Raw genomic sequence first — 15,453 nt, forward strand, 5'->3', positions numbered from 1 at the left:
CCGTAGTGTCATAGTTAGGACCGTGCCGTTTGAATCCAGCGATCAGGGGTCACATCTCAGTGAAACCTGCCTTTCCTTCCAACAAGCATCTTGAAGTAAGAAGGTGAAGTAACGCATCTACTTGCTAAGGAGCCTGTAGAAGATTGACATGCATGCACCTTCTCCAAAAACTCTGCTCCTACAGAAGCATGGTGGAGGGCATCCTGATCTGTTGCGTCTCCGTGTGATGTGGAAACCGCTCCATGGTACAGGGGAATACCCTTCAGTGACTGGTGAGTCCTGCCGAGTGGGTCAGTGGGACAAGTTGTCCTCCCGTCAAGGATCTCTATGCCGAAGGGGCCGCATCCCCTTCGCTCATCTCAGCTGGAAATAGGCAACGGCGCATGCTGGACAAGTTTTAGAGACCAATACACGGTATCTTTTCCCAGACGGCTGAACTGATCACCTTGACGGAATTCCAACGTTCCGACAAAACTGCTACCTCAGCTGTACTCAGACATGTAAAGGTTTGCAGTATTCCCCCACCGCCTCATGCGTTCCTCGTTAGTATAGTGGACAGTATCTCCGCCTGTCACGCGGAAGACCGGGGTTCGATTCCCCGACGGGGAGGGGCTGTTGCTTTTGCTGCCCATGCAACCTCTGCTTTCTGAAAGGAGGATGATGCACCGCTGGCTTCTGGCAAGCGTGACTGCTTGCATGAGCCGGGTGCGCGAAAGCTCACATACTGGCTGGGAATGAAATGTGGGTCGGCTGCTTGGACGGCAGCTTCGCTCAGCTCTATTCCACCAAGGCTGCGAAAGCACCAGCTGACAAATGTATCTGCAGGTACGCTGGCTGAATTTGAAAGGAAACTCTCCGCAAAATCTTGTCGTTGAGAATGCAGAACACAGACTCTTTCCAGCACTGCTTGTGGTCTATGCATGGTAGTGTTCATCATCTTTGCCTTACTCCAAAGAGGTCCATGGTTCAAAGCCGGACGACAACATGCCACAGGGGTGTTTCTGCTGCCTTTAGGAAACGCTCCTAACCAAAAGGGATGGGATCAATCTGTCCTTTGTCTATGGTGGTTTCTCGATTAGTGCATTGGAAGTTTACCCCAACAGCTGTGGCCAATGTGAGCTTTGTCAGGAATGTGGCAATTAAATGACAGATCTCAATCCATTTGAGAAATTCAAAGTATCGTCCTCACTGGAAGGAGTGTTGAAGCTCAGGGGCATGCTCCAGTGCCCCTGCAGACATCCCCACACAGGCACTTTCTGGGTAAGGCCTAAGGCAGTGCCGGACGTGACCTTCGTCATCCACGGCCGGAGGGGCAGGGGCACCGGCCGGGCCGGTTAGCTCAGTTGGTTAGAGCGTGGTGCTAATAACGCCAAGGTCGCGGGTTCGATCCCCGTACTGGCCACATCTGCTTTTGCACCGCACTGTTTACCAGCAATGGGCTTGGTCTACCAAGTGCAGGCCATTGGGATTGCTGGACATGAAGTCCAAGCTAGGAGGAGAGTAACTTTGCTCCCGATCGGCACTGTGAAGGACGCTACAAGAGCGCACGTTTCTGACTGAGGCCATCGATGGCCACTAACTCGTGCCTGATGGAAAGTGCTCTCGTCCTATGGGGACAAACTCCCCTTTGCGGATACCTCTGACGGTCGTGTCTCCATGCCAAGGCAACACCAGCCTAGGAAAAGATCCCCATGCACCTTATCTCCGTAGAAACTAGCATTCATTTGTCGCCGCATACTGGCTGTTAGCACGATAACTTGACTGAGGTTGCACAGCACAGGCAGGACTGGGCTCGCTGCCCGCTGTGCCGAAATAGCTCAGTTGGGAGAGCGTTAGACTGAAGATCTAAAGGTCCCTGGTTCGATCCCGGGTTTCGGCAGAACGCCTGCGACATGCTTTTTCTGGCCGCCGCTGTCAAGTTGCTGGGCGGCATCAGATGTCCTTATTTCAGGGGAACTCTTGAGAACAACGCAGGCGAGAAGGTTCCGTAGTGTCATAGTTAGGACCGTGCCGTTTGAATCCAGCGATCAGGGGTCACATCTCAGTGAAACCTGCCTTTCCTTCCAACAAGCATCTTGAAGTAAGAAGGTGAAGTAACGCATCTACTTGCTAAGGAGCCTGTAGAAGATTGACATGCATGCACCTTCTCCAAAAACTCTGCTCCTACAGAAGCATGGTGGAGGGCATCCTGATCTGTTGCGTCTCCGTGTGATGTGGAAACCGCTCCATGGTACAGGGGAATACCCTTCAGTGACTGGTGAGTCCTGCCGAGTGGGTCAGTGGGACAAGTTGTCCTCCCGTCAAGGATCTCTATGCCGAAGGGGCCGCATCCCCTTCGCTCATCTCAGCTGGAAATAGGCAACGGCGCATGCTGGACAAGTTTTAGAGACCAATACACGGTATCTTTTCCCAGACGGCTGAACTGATCACCTTGACGGAATTCCAACGTTCCGACAAAACTGCTACCTCAGCTGTACTCAGACATGTAAAGGTTTGCAGTATTCCCCCACCGCCTCATGCGTTCCTCGTTAGTATAGTGGACAGTATCTCCGCCTGTCACGCGGAAGACCGGGGTTCGATTCCCCGACGGGGAGGGGCTGTTGCTTTTGCTGCCCATGCAACCTCTGCTTTCTGAAAGGAGGATGATGCACCGCTGGCTTCTGGCAAGCGTGACTGCTTGCATGAGCCGGGTGCGCGAAAGCTCACATACTGGCTGGGAATGAAATGTGGGTCGGCTGCTTGGACGGCAGCTTCACTCAGCTCTATTCCACCAAGGCTGCGAAAGCACCAGCTGACAAATGTATCTGCAGGTACGCTGGCTGAATTTGAAAGGAAACTCTCCGCAAAATCTTGTCGTTGAGAATGCAGAACACAGACTCTTTCCAGCACTGCTTGTGGTCTATGCATGGTAGTGTTCATCATCTTTGCCTTACTCCAAAGAGGTCCATGGTTCAAAGCCGGACGACAACATGCCACAGGGGTGTTTCTGCTGCCTTTAGGAAACGCTCCTAACCAAAAGGGATGGGATCAATCTGTCCTTTGTCTATGGTGGTTTCTCGATTAGTGCATTGGAAGTTTACCCCAACAGCTGTGGCCAATGTGAGCTTTGTCAGGAATGTGGCAATTAAATGACAGATCTCAATCCATTTGAGAAATTCAAAGTATCGTCCTCACTGGAAGGAGTGTTGAAGCTCAGGGGCATGCTCCAGTGCCCCTGCAGACATCCCCACACAGGCACTTTCTGGGTAAGGCCTAAGGCAGTGCCGGACGTGACCTTCGTCATCCACGGCCGGAGGGGTGAGGGCACCGGCCGGGCCGGTTAGCTCAGTTGGTTAGAGCGTGGTGCTAATAACGCCAAGGTCGCGGGTTCGATCCCCGTACTGGCCACATCTGCTTTTGCACCGCACTGTTTACCAGCAATGGGCTTGGTCTACCAAGTGCAGGCCATTGGGATTGCTGGACATGAAGTCCAAGCTAGGAGGAGAGTAACTTTGCTCCCGATCGGCACTGTGAAGGACGCTACAAGAGCGCACGTTTCTGACTGAGGCCATCGATGGCCGCTAACTCGTGCCTGATGGAAAGTGCTCTCGTCCTATGGGGACAAACTCCCCTTTGCGGATACCTCTGACGGTCGTGTCTCCATGCCAAGGCAACACCAGCCTAGGAAAAGATCCCCATGCACCTTATCTCCGTAGAAACTAGCATTCATTTGTCGCCGCATACTGGCTGTTAGCACGATAACTTGACTGAGGTTGCACAGCACAGGCAGGACTGGGCTCGCTGCCCGCTGTGCCGAAATAGCTCAGTTGGGAGAGCGTTAGACTGAAGATCTAAAGGTCCCTGGTTCGATCCCGGGTTTCGGCAGAACGCCTGCGACATGCTTTTTCTGGCCGCCGCTGTCAAGTTGCTGGGCGGCATCAGATGTCCTTATTTCAGGGGAACTCTTGAGAACAACGCAGGCGAGAAGGTTCCGTAGTGTCATAGTTAGGACCGTGCCGTTTGAATCCAGCGATCAGGGGTCACATCTCAGTGAAACCTGCCTTTCCTTCCAACAAGCATCTTGAAGTAAGAAGGTGAAGTAACGCATCTACTTGCTAAGGAGCCTGTAGAAGATTGACATGCATGCACCTTCTCCAAAAACTCTGCTCCTACAGAAGCATGGTGGAGGGCATCCTGATCTGTTGCGTCTCCGTGTGATGTGGAAACCGCTCCATGGTACAGGGGAATACCCTTCAGTGACTGGTGAGTCCTGCCGAGTGGGTCAGTGGGACAAGTTGTCCTCCCGTCAAGGATCTCTATGCCGAAGGGGCCGCATCCCCTTCTCTCCTCTCAGCTGGAAATAGGCAACGGCGCATGCTGGACAAGTTTTAGAGACCAATACACGGTATCTTTTCCCAGACGGCTGAACTGATCACCTTGACGGAATTCCAACGTTCCGACAAAACTGCTACCTCAGCTGTACTCAGACATGTAAAGGTTTGCAGTATTCCCCCGCCGCCTCATGCGTTCCTCGTCAGTATAGTGGACAGTATCTCCGCCTGTCAAGCGGAAGACCGGGGTTCGATTCCCCGACGGGGAGGGCCTGTTGCTTTTGCTGCCCATGCAACCTCTGCTTTCTGAAAGGAGGACGATGCACCGCTGGCTTCTGGCAAGCGTGACTGCTTGCATGAGCCGGGTGCGCGAAAGCTCACATACTGGCTGGGAATGAAATGTGGGTCGGCTGCTTGGACGGCAGCTTCGCTCAGCTCTATTCCACCAAGGCTGCGAAAGCACCAGCTGACAAATGTATCTGCAGGCACGCTGGCTGAATTTGAAAGGAAACTCTCCGCAAAATCTTGTCGTTGAGAATGCAGAACACAGACTATTTCCAGCACTGCTTGTGGTCTATGCATGGTAGTGTTCATCATCTTTGCCTTACTCCAAAGAGGTCCATGGTTCAAAGCCGGACGACAACATGCCACAGGGGTGTTTCTGCTGCCTTTAGGAAACGCTCCTAACCAAAAGGGATGGGATCAATCTGTCCTTTGTCTATGGTGGTTTCTCGATTAGTGCATTGGAAGTTTACCCCAACAGCTCTGGCCAATGTGAGCTTTGTCAGGAATGTGGCAATTAAATGACAGATCTCAATCCATTTGAGAAATTCAAAGTATCGTCCTCACTGGAAGGAGTGTTGAAGCTCAGGGGCATGCTCCAGTGCCCCTGCAGACATCCCCACACAGGCACTTTCTGGGTAAGGCCTAAGGCAGTGCCGGACGTGACCTTCGTCATCCACGGCCGGAGGGGCGAGGGCACCGGCCGGGCCGGTTAGCTCAGTTGGTTAGAGCGTGGTGCTAATAACGCCAAGGTCGCGGGTTCGATCCCCGTACTGGCCACATTTGCTTTTGCACCGCACTGTTTACCAGCAATGGGCTTGGTCTACCAAGTGCAGGCCATTGGGATTGCTGGACATGAAGTCCAAGCTAGGAGGAGAGTAACTTTGCTCCCGATCGGCACTGTGAAGGACGCTACAAGAGCGCACGTTTCTGACTGAGGCCATCGATGGCCGCTAACTCGTGCCTGATGGAAAGTGCTCTCGTCCTATGGGGACAAACTCCCCTTTGCGGATACCTCTGACGGTCGTGTCTCCATGCCAAGGCAACACCAGCCTAGGAAAAGATCCCCATGCACCTTATCTCCGTAGAAACTAGCATTCATTTGTCGCCGCATACTGGCTGTTAGCACGATAACTTGACTGAGGTTGCACAGCACAGGCAGGACTGGGCTCGCTGCCTGCTGTGCCGATATAGCTCAGTTGGGAGAGAGTTAGACTGAAGATCTAAAGGTCCCTGGTTCGATCCCGGGTTTCGGCAGAACGCCTGCGACATGCTTTTTCTGGCCGCCGCTGTCAAGTTGCTGGGCGGCATCAGATGTCCTTATTTCAGGGGAACTCTTGAGAACAACGCAGGCGAGAAGGTTCCGTAGTGTCATAGTTAGGACCGTGCCGTTTGAATCCAGCGATCAGGGGTCACATCTCAGTGAAACCTGCCTTTCCTTCCAACAAGCATCTTGAAGTAAGAAGGTGAAGTAACGCATCTACTTGCTAAGGAGCCTGTAGAAGATTGACATGCATGCACCTTCTCCAAAAACTCTGCTCCTACAGAAGCATGGTGGAGGGCATCCTGATCTGTTGCGTCTCCGTGTGATGTGGAAACCGCTCCATGGTACAGGGGAATACCCTTCAGTGACTGGTGAGTCCTGCCGAGTGGGTCAGTGGGACAAGTTGTCCTCCCGTCAAGGATCTCTATGCCGAAGGGGCCGCATCCCCTTCTCTCCTCTCAGCTGGAAATAGGCAACGGCGCATGCTGGACAAGTTTTAGAGACCAATACACGGTATCTTTTCCCAGACGGCTGAACTGATCACCTTGACGGAATTCCAACGTTCCGACAAAACTGCTACCTCAGCTGTACTCAGACATGTAAAGGTTTGCAGTATTCCCCCGCCGCCTCATGCGTTCCTCGTCAGTATAGTGGACAGTATCTCCGCCTGTCACGCGGAAGACCGGGGTTCGATTCCCCGACGGGGAGGGCCTGTTGCTTTTGCTGCCCATGCAACCTCTGCTTTCTGAAAGGAGGACGATGCACCGCTGGCTTCTGGCAAGCGTGACTGCTTGCATGAGCCGGGTGCGCGAAAGCTCACATACTGGCTGGGAATGAAATGTGGGTCGGCTGCTTGGACGGCAGCTTCGCTCAGCTCTATTCCACCAAGGCTGCGAAAGCACCAGCTGACAAATGTATCTGCAGGTACGCTGGCTGAATTTGAAAGGAAACTCTCCGCAAAATCTTGTCGTTGAGAATGCAGAACACAGACTATTTCCAGCACTGCTTGTGGTCTATGCATGGTAGTGTTCATCATCTTTGCCTTTCTCCAAAGAGGTCCATGGTTCAAAGCCGGACGACAACATGCCACAGGGGTGTTTCTGCTGCCTTTAGGAAACGCTCCTAACCAAAAGGGATGGGATCAATCTGTCCTTTGTCTATGGTGGTTTCTCGATTAGTGCATTGGAAGTTTACCCCAACAGCTGTGGCCAATGTGAGCTTTGTCAGGAATGTGGCAATTAAATGACAGATCTCAATCCATTTGAGAAATTCAAAGTATCGTCCTCACTGGAAGGAGTGTTGAAGCTCAGGGGCATGCTCCAGTGCCCCTGCAGACATCCCCACACAGGCACTTTCTGGGTAAGGCCTAAGGCAGTGCCGGACGTGACCTTCGTCATCCACGGCCGGAGGGGCGAGGGCACCGGCCGGGCCGGTTAGCTCAGTTGGTTAGAGCGTGGTGCTAATAACGCCAAGGTCGCGGGTTCGATCCCCGTACTGGCCACATCTGCTTTTGCACCGCACTGTTTACCAGCAATGGGCTTGGTCTACCAAGTGCAGGCCATTGGGATTGCTGGACATGAAGTCCAAGCTAGGAGGAGAGTAACTTTGCTCCCGATCGGCACTGTGAAGGACGCTACAAGAGCGCACGTTTCTGACTGAGGCCATCGATGGCCGCTAACTCGTGCCTGATGGAAAGTGCTCTCGTCCTATGGGGACAAACTCCCCTTTGCGGATACCTCTGACGGTCGTGTCTCCATGCCAAGGCAACACCAGCCTAGGAAAAGATCCCCATGCACCTTATCTCCGTAGAAACTAGCATTCATTTGTCGCCGCATACTGGCTGTTAGCACGATAACTTGACTGAGGTTGCACAGCACAGGCAGGACTGGGCTCGCTGCCCGCTGTGCCGAAATAGCTCAGTTGGGAGAGCGTTAGACTGAAGATCTAAAGGTCCCTGGTTCGATCCCGGGTTTCGGCAGAACGCCTGCGACATGCTTTTTCTGGCCGCCGCTGTCAAGTTGCTGGGCGGCATCAGATGTCCTTATTTCAGGGGAACTCTTGAGAACAACGCAGGCGAGAAGGTTCCGTAGTGTCATAGTTAGGACCGTGCCGTTTGAATCCAGCGATCAGGGGTCACATCTCAGTGAAACCTGCCTTTCCTTCCAACAAGCATCTTGAAGTAAGAAGGTGAAGTAACGCATCTACTTGCTAAGGAGCCTGTAGAAGATTGACATGCATGCACCTTCTCCAAAAACTCTGCTCCTACAGAAGCATGGTGGAGGGCATCCTGATCTGTTGCGTCTCCGTGTGATGTGGAAACCGCTCCATGGTACAGGGGAATACCCTTCAGTGACTGGTGAGTCCTGCCGAGTGGGTCAGTGGGACAAGTTGTCCTCCCGTCAAGGATCTCTATGCCGAAGGGGCCGCATCCCCTTCGCTCATCTCAGCTGGAAATAGGCAACGGCGCATGCTGGACAAGTTTTAGAGACCAATACACGGTATCTTTTCCCAGACGGCTGAACTGATCACCTTGACGGAATTCCAACGTTCCGACAAAACTGCTACCTCAGCTGTACTCAGACATGTAAAGGTTTGCAGTATTCCCCCGCCGCCTCATGCGTTCCTCGTCAGTATAGTGGACAGTATCTCCGCCTGTCACGCGGAAGACCGGGGTTCGATTCCCCGACGGGGAGGGCCTGTTGCTTTTGCTGCCCATGCAACCTCTGCTTTCTGAAAGGAGGACGATGCACCGCTGGCTTCTGGCAAGCGTGACTGCTTGCATGAGCCGGGTGCGCGAAAGCTCACATACTGGCTGGGAATGAAATGTGGGTCGGCTGCTTGGACGGCAGCTTCGCTCAGCTCTATTCCACCAAGGCTGCGAAAGCACCAGCTGACAAATGTATCTGCAGGTACGCTGGCTGAATTTGAAAGGAAACTCTCCGCAAAATCTTGTCGTTGAGAATGCAGAACACAGACTATTTCCAGCACTGCTTGTGGTCTATGCATGGTAGTGTTCATCATCTTTGCCTTTCTCCAAAGAGGTCCATGGTTCAAAGCCGGACGACAACATGCCACAGGGGTGTTTCTGCTGCCTTTAGGAAACGCTCCTAACCAAAAGGGATGGGATCAATCTGTCCTTTGTCTATGGTGGTTTCTCGATTAGTGCATTGGAAGTTTACCCCAACAGCTGTGGCCAATGTGAGCTTTGTCAGGAATGTGGCAATTAAATGACAGATCTCAATCCATTTGAGAAATTCAAAGTATCGTCCTCACTGGAAGGAGTGTTGAAGCTCAGGGGCATGCTCCAGTGCCCCTGCAGACATCCCCACACAGGCACTTTCTGGGTAAGGCCTAAGGCAGTGCCGGACGTGACCTTCGTCATCCACGGCCGGAGGGGCGAGGGCACCGGCCGGGCCGGTTAGCTCAGTTGGTTAGAGCGTGGTGCTAATAACGCCAAGGTCGTGGGTTCGATCCCCGTACTGGCCACATTTGCTTTTGCACCGCACTGTTTACCAGCAATGGGCTTGGTCTACCAAGTGCAGGCCATTGGGATTGCTGGACATGAAGTCCAAGCTAGGAGGAGAGTAACTTTGCTCCCGATCGGCACTGTGAAGGACGCTACAAGAGCGCACGTTTCTGACTGAGGCCATCGATGGCCGCTAACTCGTGCCTGATGGAAAGTGCTCTCGTCCTATGGGGACAAACTCCCCTTTGCGGATACCTCTGACGGTCGTGTCTCCATGCCAAGGCAACACCAGCCTAGGAAAAGATCCCCATGCACCTTATCTCCGTAGAAACTAGCATTCATTTGTCGCCGCATACTGGCTGTTAGCACGATAACTTGACTGAGGTTGCACAGCACAGGCAGGACTGGGCTCGCTGCCCGCTGTGCCGAAATAGCTCAGTTGGGAGAGCGTTAGACTGAAGATCTAAAGGTCCCTGGTTCGATCCCGGGTTTCGGCAGAACGCCTGCGACATGCTTTTTCTGGCCGCCGCTGTCAAGTTGCTGGGCGGCATCAGATGTCCTTATTTCAGGGGAACTCTTGAGAACAACGCAGGCGAGAAGGTTCCGTAGTGTCATAGTTAGGACCGTGCCGTTTGAATCCAGCGATCAGGGGTCACATCTCAGTGAAACCTGCCTTTCCTTCCAACAAGCATCTTGAAGTAAGAAGGTGAAGTAACGCATCTACTTGCTAAGGAGCCTGTAGAAGATTGACATGCATGCACCTTCTCCAAAAACTCTGCTCCTACAGAAGCATGGTGGAGGGCATCCTGATCTGTTGCGTCTCCGTGTGATGTGGAAACCGCTCCATGGTACAGGGGAATACCCTTCAGTGACTGGTGAGTCCTGCCGAGTGGGTCAGTGGGACAAGTTGTCCTCCCGTCAAGGATCTCTATGCCGAAGGGGCCGCATCCCCTTCGCTCATCTCAGCTGGAAATAGGCAACGGCGCATGCTGGACAAGTTTTAGAGACCAATACACGGTATCTTTTCCCAGACGGCTGAACTGATCACCTTGACGGAATTCCAACGTTCCGACAAAACTGCTACCTCAGCTGTACTCAGACATGTAAAGGTTTGCAGTATTCCCCCACCGCCTCATGCGTTCCTCGTTAGTATAGTGGACAGTATCTCCGCCTGTCACGCGGAAGACCGGGGTTCGATTCCCCGACGGGGAGGGGCTGTTGCTTTTGCTGCCCATGCAACCTCTGCTTTCTGAAAGGAGGATGATGCACCGCTGGCTTCTGGCAAGCGTGACTGCTTGCATGAGCCGGGTGCGCGAAAGCTCACATACTGGCTGGGAATGAAATGTGGGTCGGCTGCTTGGACGGCAGCTTCACTCAGCTCTATTCCACCAAGGCTGCGAAAGCACCAGCTGACAAATGTATCTGCAGGTACGCTGGCTGAATTTGAAAGGAAACTCTCCGCAAAATCTTGTCGTTGAGAATGCAGAACACAGACTCTTTCCAGCACTGCTTGTGGTCTATGCATGGTAGTGTTCATCATCTTTGCCTTACTCCAAAGAGGTCCATGGTTCAAAGCCGGACGACAACATGCCACAGGGGTGTTTCTGCTGCCTTTAGGAAACGCTCCTAACCAAAAGGGATGGGATCAATCTGTCCTTTGTCTATGGTGGTTTCTCGATTAGTGCATTGGAAGTTTACCCCAACAGCTGTGGCCAATGTGAGCTTTGTCAGGAATGTGGCAATTAAATGACAGATCTCAATCCATTTGAGAAATTCAAAGTATCGTCCTCACTGGAAGGAGTGTTGAAGCTCAGGGGCATGCTCCAGTGCCCCTGCAGACATCCCCACACAGGCACTTTCTGGGTAAGGCCTAAGGCAGTGCCGGACGTGACCTTCGTCATCCACGGCCGGAGGGGTGAGGGCACCGGCCGGGCCGGTTAGCTCAGTTGGTTAGAGCGTGGTGCTAATAACGCCAAGGTCGCGGGTTCGATCCCCGTACTGGCCACATCTGCTTTTGCACCGCACTGTTTACCAGCAATGGGCTTGGTCTACCAAGTGCAGGCCATTGGGATTGCTGGACATGAAGTCCAAGCTAGGAGGAGAGTAACTTTGCTCCCGATCGGCACTGTGAAGGACGCTACAAGAGCGCACGTTTCTGACTGAGGCCATCGATGGCCGCTAACTCGTGCCTGATGGAAAGTGCTCTCGTCCTATGGGGACAAACTCCCCTTTGCGGATACCTCTGACGGTCGTGTCTCCATGCCAAGGCAACACCAGCCTAGGAAAAGATCCCCATGCACCTTATCTCCGTAGAAACTAGCATTCATTTGTCGCCGCATACTGGCTGTTAGCACGATAACTTGACTGAGGTTGCACAGCACAGGCAGGACTGGGCTCGCTGCCCGCTGTGCCGAAATAGCTCAGTTGGGAGAGCGTTAGACTGAAGATCTAAAGGTCCCTGGTTCGATCCCGGGTTTCGGCAGAACGCCTGCGACATGCTTTTTCTGGCCGCCGCTGTCAAGTTGCTGGGCGGCATCAGATGTCCTTATTTCAGGGGAACTCTTGAGAACAACGCAGGCGAGAAGGTTCCGTAGTGTCATAGTTAGGACCGTGCCGTTTGAATCCAGCGATCAGGGGTCACATCTCAGTGAAACCTGCCTTTCCTTCCAACAAGCATCTTGAAGTAAGAAGGTGAAGTAACGCATCTACTTGCTAAGGAGCCTGTAGAAGATTGACATGCATGCACCTTCTCCAAAAACTCTGCTCCTACAGAAGCATGGTGGAGGGCATCCTGATCTGTTGCGTCTCCGTGTGATGTGGAAACCGCTCCATGGTACAGGGGAATACCCTTCAGTGACTGGTGAGTCCTGCCGAGTGGGTCAGTGGGACAAGTTGTCCTCCCGTCAAGGATCTCTATGCCGAAGGGGCCGCATCCCCTTCTCTCCTCTCAGCTGGAAATAGGCAACGGCGCATGCTGGACAAGTTTTAGAGACCAATACACGGTATCTTTTCCCAGACGGCTGAACTGATCACCTTGACGGAATTCCAACGTTCCGACAAAACTGCTACCTCAGCTGTACTCAGACATGTAAAGGTTTGCAGTATTCCCCCGCCGCCTCATGCGTTCCTCGTCAGTATAGTGGACAGTATCTCCGCCTGTCAAGCGGAAGACCGGGGTTCGATTCCCCGACGGGGAGGGCCTGTTGCTTTTGCTGCCCATGCAACCTCTGCTTTCTGAAAGGAGGACGATGCACCGCTGGCTTCTGGCAAGCGTGACTGCTTGCATGAGCCGGGTGCGCGAAAGCTCACATACTGGCTGGGAATGAAATGTGGGTCGGCTGCTTGGACGGCAGCTTCGCTCAGCTCTATTCCACCAAGGCTGCGAAAGCACCAGCTGACAAATGTATCTGCAGGCACGCTGGCTGAATTTGAAAGGAAACTCTCCGCAAAATCTTGTCGTTGAGAATGCAGAACACAGACTATTTCCAGCACTGCTTGTGGTCTATGCATGGTAGTGTTCATCATCTTTGCCTTACTCCAAAGAGGTCCATGGTTCAAAGCCGGATGACAACATGCCACAGGGGTGTTTCTGCTGCCTTTAGGAAACGCTCCTAACCAAAAGGGATGGGATCAATCTGTCCTTTGTCTATGGTGGTTTCTCGATTAGTGCATTGGAAGTTTACCCCAACAGCTGTGGCCAATGTGAGCTTTGTCAGGAATGTGGCAATTAAATGACAGATCTCAATCCATTTGAGAAATTCAAAGTATCGTCCTCACTGGAAGGAGTGTTGAAGCTCAGGGGCATGCTCCAGTGCCCCTGCAGACATCCCCACACAGGCACTTTCTGGGTAAGGCCTAAGGCAGTGCCGGACGTGACCTTCGTCATCCACGGCCGGAGGGGCGAGGGCACCGGCCGGGCCGGTTAGCTCAGTTGGTTAGAGCGTGGTGCTAATAACGCCAAGGTCGCGGGTTCGATCCCCGTACTGGCCACATCTGCTTTTGCACCGCACTGTTTACCAGCAATGGGCTTGGTCTACCAAGTGCAGGCCATTGGGATTGCTGGACATGAAGTCCAAGCTAGGAGGAGAGTAACTTTGCTCCCGATCGGCACTGTGAAGGACGCTACAAGAGCGCACGTTTCTGACTGAGGCCATCGATGGCCGCTAACTCGTGCCTGATGGAAAGTGCTCTCGTCCTATGGGGACAAACTCCCCTTTGCGGATACCTCTGACGGTCGTGTCTCCATGCCAAGGCAACACCAGCCTAGGAAAAGATCCCCATGCACCTTATCTCCGTAGAAACTAGCATTCATTTGTCGCCGCATACTGGCTGTTAGCACGATAACTTGACTGAGGTTGCACAGCACAGGCAGGACTGGGCTCACTGCCCGCTGTGCCGAAATAGCTCAGTTGGGAGAGCGTTAGACTGAAGATCTAAAGGTCCCTGGTTCGATCCCGGGTTTCGGCAGAACGCCTGCGACATGCTTTTTCTGGCCGCCGCTGTCAAGTTGCTGGGCGGCATCAGATGTCCTTATTTCAGGGGAACTCTTGAGAACAACGCAGGCGAGAAGGTTCCGTAGTGTCATAGTTAGGACCGTGCCGTTTGAATCCAGCGATCAGGGGTCACATCTCAGTGAAACCTGCCTTTCCTTCCAACAAGCATCTTGAAGTAAGAAGGTGAAGTAACGCATCTACTTGCTAAGGAGCCTGTAGAAGATTGACATGCATGCACCTTCTCCAAAAACTCTGCTCCTACAGAAGCATGGTGGAGGGCATCCTGATCTGTTGCGTCTCCGTGTGATGTGGAAACCGCTCCATGGTACAGGGGAATACCCTTCAGTGACTGGTGAGTCCTGCCGAGTGGGTCAGTGGGACAAGTTGTCCTCCCGTCAAGGATCTCTATGCCGAAGGGGCCGCATCCCCTTCTCTCCTCTCAGCTGGAAATAGGCAACGGCGCATGCTGGACAAGTTTTAGAGACCAATACACGGTATCTTTTCCCAGACGGCTGAACTGATCACCTTGACGGAATTCCAACGTTCCGACAAAACTGCTACCTCAGCTGTACTCAGACATGTAAAGGTTTGCAGTATTCCCCCGCCGCCTCATGCGTTCCTCGTCAGTATAGTGGACAGTATCTCCGCCTGTCACGCGGAAGACCGGGGTTCGATTCCCCGACGGGGAGGGCCTGTTGCTTTTGCTGCCCATGCAACCTCTGCTTTCTGAAAGGAGGACGATGCACCGCTGGCTTCTGGCAAGCGTGACTGCTTGCATGAGCCGGGTGCGCGAAAGCTCACATACTGGCTGGGAATGAAATGTGGGTCGGCTGCTTGGACGGCAGCTTCGCTCAGCTCTATTCCACCAAGGCTGCGAAAGCACCAGCTGACAAATGTATCTGCAGGTACGCTGGCTGAATTTGAAAGGAAACTCTCCGCAAAATCTTGTCGTTGAGAATGCAGAACACAGACTATTTCCAGCACTGCTTGTGGTCTATGCATGGTAGTGTTCATCATCTTTGCCTTACTCCAAAGAGGTCCATGGTTCAAAGCCGGACGACAACATGCCACAGGGGTGTTTCTGCTGCCTTTAGGAAACGCTCCTAACCAAAAGGGATGGGATCAATCTGTCCTTTGTCTATGGTGGTTTCTCGATTAGTGCATTGGAAGTTTACCCCAACAGCTGTGGCCAATGTGAGCTTTGTCAGGAATGTGGCAATTAAATGACAGATCTCAATCCATTTGAGAAATTCAAAGTATCGTCCTCACTGGAAGGAGTGTTGAAGCTCAGGGGCATGCTCCAGTGCCCCTGCAGACATCCCCACACAGGCACTTTCTGGGTAAGGCCTAAGGCAGTGCCGGACGTGACCTTCGTCATCCACGGCCGGAGGGGCGAGGTCACCGGCCGGGCCGGTTAGCTCAGTTGGTTAGAGCGTGGTGCTAATAACGCCAAGGTAGTGGGTTCGATCCCCGTACTGGCCACATTTGCTTTTGCACCGCACTGTTTACCAGCAATGGGCTTGGTCTACCAAGTGCAGGCCATTGGGATTGCTGGACATGAAGTCCAAGCTAGGAGGAGAGTAACTTTGCTCCCGATCGGCACTGTGAAGGACGCTACAAGAGCGCACGTTTCTGACT

General features: G+C 53.1%; 17 non-coding genes across 17 annotated transcripts; all 17 read left to right on the top strand.

Moving 5' to 3' along the window:
* The first annotated feature begins 537 nt into the window (after positions 1-537).
* Positions 538-609, top strand: trnad-guc (transfer RNA aspartic acid (anticodon GUC)). The gene has a single exon. It is a non-coding gene; the product is annotated as a tRNA-Asp (tRNA).
* Positions 610-1,328: 719 nt separating this feature from the next.
* Positions 1,329-1,402, top strand: trnai-aau (transfer RNA isoleucine (anticodon AAU)). The gene has a single exon. It is a non-coding gene; the product is annotated as a tRNA-Ile (tRNA).
* A 404-nt stretch (positions 1,403-1,806) lies between these two features.
* trnaf-gaa (transfer RNA phenylalanine (anticodon GAA)) lies at positions 1,807-1,879 on the top strand. The gene has a single exon. It is a non-coding gene; the product is annotated as a tRNA-Phe (tRNA).
* Positions 1,880-2,522: 643 nt separating this feature from the next.
* On the top strand, positions 2,523-2,594 carry trnad-guc (transfer RNA aspartic acid (anticodon GUC)). The gene has a single exon. It is a non-coding gene; the product is annotated as a tRNA-Asp (tRNA).
* Positions 2,595-3,313: 719 nt separating this feature from the next.
* On the top strand, positions 3,314-3,387 carry trnai-aau (transfer RNA isoleucine (anticodon AAU)). The gene has a single exon. It is a non-coding gene; the product is annotated as a tRNA-Ile (tRNA).
* A 404-nt stretch (positions 3,388-3,791) lies between these two features.
* Positions 3,792-3,864, top strand: trnaf-gaa (transfer RNA phenylalanine (anticodon GAA)). Its single transcript has one exon. It is a non-coding gene; the product is annotated as a tRNA-Phe (tRNA).
* Positions 3,865-5,298: 1,434 nt separating this feature from the next.
* On the top strand, positions 5,299-5,372 carry trnai-aau (transfer RNA isoleucine (anticodon AAU)). Its single transcript has one exon. It is a non-coding gene; the product is annotated as a tRNA-Ile (tRNA).
* A 1,911-nt stretch (positions 5,373-7,283) lies between these two features.
* Positions 7,284-7,357, top strand: trnai-aau (transfer RNA isoleucine (anticodon AAU)). Its single transcript has one exon. It is a non-coding gene; the product is annotated as a tRNA-Ile (tRNA).
* A 404-nt stretch (positions 7,358-7,761) lies between these two features.
* On the top strand, positions 7,762-7,834 carry trnaf-gaa (transfer RNA phenylalanine (anticodon GAA)). The gene has a single exon. It is a non-coding gene; the product is annotated as a tRNA-Phe (tRNA).
* Positions 7,835-9,268: 1,434 nt separating this feature from the next.
* Positions 9,269-9,342, top strand: trnai-aau (transfer RNA isoleucine (anticodon AAU)). Its single transcript has one exon. It is a non-coding gene; the product is annotated as a tRNA-Ile (tRNA).
* Positions 9,343-9,746: 404 nt separating this feature from the next.
* trnaf-gaa (transfer RNA phenylalanine (anticodon GAA)) lies at positions 9,747-9,819 on the top strand. Its single transcript has one exon. It is a non-coding gene; the product is annotated as a tRNA-Phe (tRNA).
* A 643-nt stretch (positions 9,820-10,462) lies between these two features.
* trnad-guc (transfer RNA aspartic acid (anticodon GUC)) lies at positions 10,463-10,534 on the top strand. The gene has a single exon. It is a non-coding gene; the product is annotated as a tRNA-Asp (tRNA).
* Positions 10,535-11,253: 719 nt separating this feature from the next.
* Positions 11,254-11,327, top strand: trnai-aau (transfer RNA isoleucine (anticodon AAU)). Its single transcript has one exon. It is a non-coding gene; the product is annotated as a tRNA-Ile (tRNA).
* Positions 11,328-11,731: 404 nt separating this feature from the next.
* On the top strand, positions 11,732-11,804 carry trnaf-gaa (transfer RNA phenylalanine (anticodon GAA)). The gene has a single exon. It is a non-coding gene; the product is annotated as a tRNA-Phe (tRNA).
* A 1,434-nt stretch (positions 11,805-13,238) lies between these two features.
* trnai-aau (transfer RNA isoleucine (anticodon AAU)) lies at positions 13,239-13,312 on the top strand. Its single transcript has one exon. It is a non-coding gene; the product is annotated as a tRNA-Ile (tRNA).
* A 404-nt stretch (positions 13,313-13,716) lies between these two features.
* On the top strand, positions 13,717-13,789 carry trnaf-gaa (transfer RNA phenylalanine (anticodon GAA)). Its single transcript has one exon. It is a non-coding gene; the product is annotated as a tRNA-Phe (tRNA).
* A 1,434-nt stretch (positions 13,790-15,223) lies between these two features.
* On the top strand, positions 15,224-15,297 carry trnai-aau (transfer RNA isoleucine (anticodon AAU)). The gene has a single exon. It is a non-coding gene; the product is annotated as a tRNA-Ile (tRNA).
* The last annotated feature ends 156 nt before the right edge of the window (positions 15,298-15,453 follow it).

Source organism: Salminus brasiliensis, chromosome 22 (genome assembly GCF_030463535.1).
Source record: "Salminus brasiliensis chromosome 22, fSalBra1.hap2, whole genome shotgun sequence".
In the NCBI taxonomy this organism is placed as follows: Eukaryota; Metazoa; Chordata; class Actinopteri; order Characiformes; family Bryconidae; genus Salminus; species Salminus brasiliensis.